Genomic DNA, 3,525 nt, shown 5'->3' with positions numbered 1-3,525 from the left:
CCTGGGGTTGTGCTGTGCATTTGTGTGTGTGTGTTCTACCTCGGGGAGCCCTGTGCAGAGAGGTGGGGTGTGGACGGGAGCACCCCAGCCCAAGAAGAGGGAGGGGGACAGCACCATGGGGTGGGGGCAGACAGGGTTCCGGGAGGCCCTCCACTCCCTGCTCTGTGGCCCCGGTGCAGCTGCCCCTCCCTTGCAGCAGTGCCAGAGGCTCCAGGCTGCTGGAGAGCAGGACGAGGGGTGTGGGAACTGGGCACAGGGCGCCCCGGGCTCAGGAGTGGGGAGCTCACGGTCTGCCTTGGCCTGCCTGTAAGGGATGCATTCGTGTCTGTGGCTCGAGTGTGCCTGTGTTCATGCTGGCATCTGCCCCGCAGGTGAGGTGTCCCCGCTGTGCCGCCCGTGTCTGCGTGCCTGCCTGTGTGCGTGCACACGTGCTCGTGCTTTTGATTCTGTGTGTGACCCTGGATGGGTCTGCTGGGGAGGCTGTGCCAAGGGGGCGTGAGGGTGTGATGTGCTGGGGGTGGCGTGTTCATGTGGATGCTGTGTGACCGGGTGTGAGGCTGGCGGCGGGAGCATCACCGAGGGCTTTTTGCACATGCTGCTCTCTGTGTGTGTCTGTGTCTGCACAGCTGTGTGTGTGGTTGTGTGTTCACGTGTACAGTGTCTTTTTCTGTGTGTCTGCGTGAATGCAGCTGTGTGTGACCACACAGGGCAGAGGGCAGTTGAAGGAGCCTCAGGGGTGGCTCTATTATTCATGATGTGCTGTATGGCCATATGTTGGTGTCCATGTGGACAGCCATACGTGTGTCCACATTTAAAGCTGTGTATTATGTATGACCCAGCCGGCGTGGCACTATGGTTGAGCATCAACCTATGAACCAGGTAGTTACGGTTTAATTCCGAATCAGGGCACAAACCCAAGTTGCAGGCTTGATCCGCAGTAGGGAGCCTGCAGCCGATCAATGATTCCCTCTCGTCATTGATGTTTCTCTCCCCCTTCCTCTCTGAAATCAACGAGAATATATTAAAAATAAAATAATAAAGCTGTGTATTAGGGCCATGTCTGCATGTACAGCTCAGTGCTTGTGCTTACATGTATTGCTACATATGGCCACATCCACATGTGCAGCTCCGTAGGGCTGGGTGTGTGACTGCATGTCCGTGTGCTGCCGCAGGCCCTGCCATGGGTGGGCGCTGTGTTCCACGCCTGTGAGGCTGCCTGGTGAGCAGCCCCTCTCACCTCAGCGCCCCGCTGCTGTCAGCCGCTCTGCTCAGGCCTGGCCCGTGGCTCACCCACCCCAGGGAGCAGTCCCTGAGCCAGCCCGCAAGGCGAGGTGAGAGCAGCGGGAGCGGGGAGACAGCCTGCCTCCCTCCCCAGCTGTCTGACAGCTCTGAACCCGCACCCGCTGCCCCACCGCCTCCCGTCAGCCGTGGAGTTTGATGGTCAGGGTTTGATGTGTTTGTGTGTTCACAGCTGTGCTCTTTCCAGAGCAGTGGGGCATCGGGATTCTGTGTCCAGGCAAAAGCCTGTCCTTCCGTGCCGACGCTCTATCCCCCCCGCCGCCCCCCTGCAATTGCCACGCACACGTAGATGTGTGTGCCTGTGGGCCTGGGCTTGGCATGTGCTCCTTAACGTGTGTCTGAGCTGGCCTTGCCCCTGCAGACACCTGTGGAAGGAAGGGCAGCCCCCGGCAGCGTGTGGGGCTGCCGTGCGCTCAGCACGTGTCCGTGTGCGTGTGCGAGTGCGGGTGCTCGCTGGGGCAGGGCCACGGGCCCCTCCCGAGTCCTCACACAGGCTGGCACCGCAGCTTGTCCCCCACGCGCCCTGGGCCGCTGCCCTGGGCCGCCTTCCCTTCCCTCCCTCCGCCCCGGCGCCAGCCCCTGTTCCCTCCCACGGAGCCGCCTGTTCCAGGAGCCTCTTCCCCAGGCCTCGCCCTCCCAGATGCCCTGCCAGCCCCGGCGTGTCCCTTGGGGACCTAGTCCCTGGCCCACAGACCCCTCGGCCTTTGCACATGAGGGTGAGGATTACTGTGGGGGTCAGGGCTGGGGGTGGGTGTGTTCGGGGGGGGAAGTAGCAGCTTAAAGGTCATTTGCAGGAAGGAAGAGGAGGCCCCATCCTGCTCTGACACACACCCCCCCTCTCTCTTCCTCCGAGTGACTCAGGCCCCAGCTCCCACCTGGGGCTGAAGACACATGCCCCCGCCTGGGCCTGGCATGTGGACTAAACTGCGGTCCATGAGCGAGTGTGTGTGTGTGAGAGAGAGAGGGGAGGAGTGTGTGGATGTGAGGACAGGGGCAGACTTGTCTGAGCCCTGGACCCTTCTCCCACGTTCCCCTTTGCCCCGGGACCCCAGGCCAGCCCCAGTGCTCTCACAGGTGGGGACCCTTAGCGCTTGTCCTGCTCCTGGGGCTCAGTGACCTTCCCAGCCCGGTGCCCCATGCCCGCTGCCCTCCGGGGCGGAGTATGACCGCGGGGCGCAGGGGGCCCAGGATCCGGTCCAGCCTGGCGGGAGCGGCGCGGATTCAGCACCAGGAGGCGGACAGCTCCGGGCGGAGGCCGGGAGGGAGCGGGAGGTGGGGAGGGGAGGGCGGGGAGGGCCCGGGGGCGGGCCGGCCGGCGGGGGCGGGGCGGCAGCATGGAAAGCGGCCGCGGCGGGCGGAGAGCTCACAGCCGCCGAGCGGGCGAGCGAGCCGGTGGGAGCCCGAGCCCCGCGCCCGGCTGCTCTCCGCTCCTCTCGGCGCCAGAGCCGGGCGCGCAGGTAGGGTAAGCCCGTGGCTGCAGCCGACCTCCTGGCCCCCACGTCCCCGAGTCCCGCGGGCCCTCTGGTCCTGGGCGCCCCGTCCCTGCCCGGGTACCCAGAAGCGGAAAGACAGCCCCGGGCGTCCCGCCTTGCCTCCCCAGAAAACGCTCACCCTGCACGGCGCTCCCTCATCCCTCCCCTTCGTCCCTCTGGTCCCCCCGTCCTCTGGTCTGTCTTTCTGTCTGTGCCTCTTTGTCTCAGCCTCTCGGGCTGGACCGCTCCCTGCCCAGATTTTGGGGCCCAGGCCCCTGGGGCCGCCTGCTTGCAGGGTCTGTCTCCTCTCGGGGTTCGGTCCCCATCCCTCAGAGCTCTGTCCCTGCCGCCCCTGCCAGAGGCTCGTGGTATGACAGGTCTGGGCCTCAGCCCCCATCTGGGTCCCTGTCCCCCTCCGAGCGGGTCTCTGCCCTCCCCTCCCTCTCCGGTGTGCCTGGCCCGCCAGGACCCCGGGCCCCCACCCTGGCGCCGGCTGCAGCCCAGCCCAGGGGAGGCGAGGGGCAGAGGGCGGGAAGCGCCCGGACTTGGGTCTTTGAGAGTTGCTACCCTTCTTGGGGCTCAGGTCCCCTCTCCCGGCTCCCCACGCTGCGTGGCTGCGTGAGCCGTGAGCCGGCGCAGGGCAGGGGCACGCGAGGGGTGCAGAGGGGAGAGGAAGGGACGGACGGTCCCTGAGGGCTGGGCGGGGCCGGGGGACAGGACCCTGAGGCTGCGGGTGGGGCGGCTGGAGACGTGA

This window comes from Pipistrellus hanaki (assembly GCF_964339955.1).
Source record: "Pipistrellus hanaki genome assembly, chromosome: 13".
Taxonomy (NCBI): Eukaryota; Metazoa; Chordata; class Mammalia; order Chiroptera; family Vespertilionidae; genus Pipistrellus; species Pipistrellus hanaki.
Note: the sequence above shows the minus strand (reverse complement) of the source record.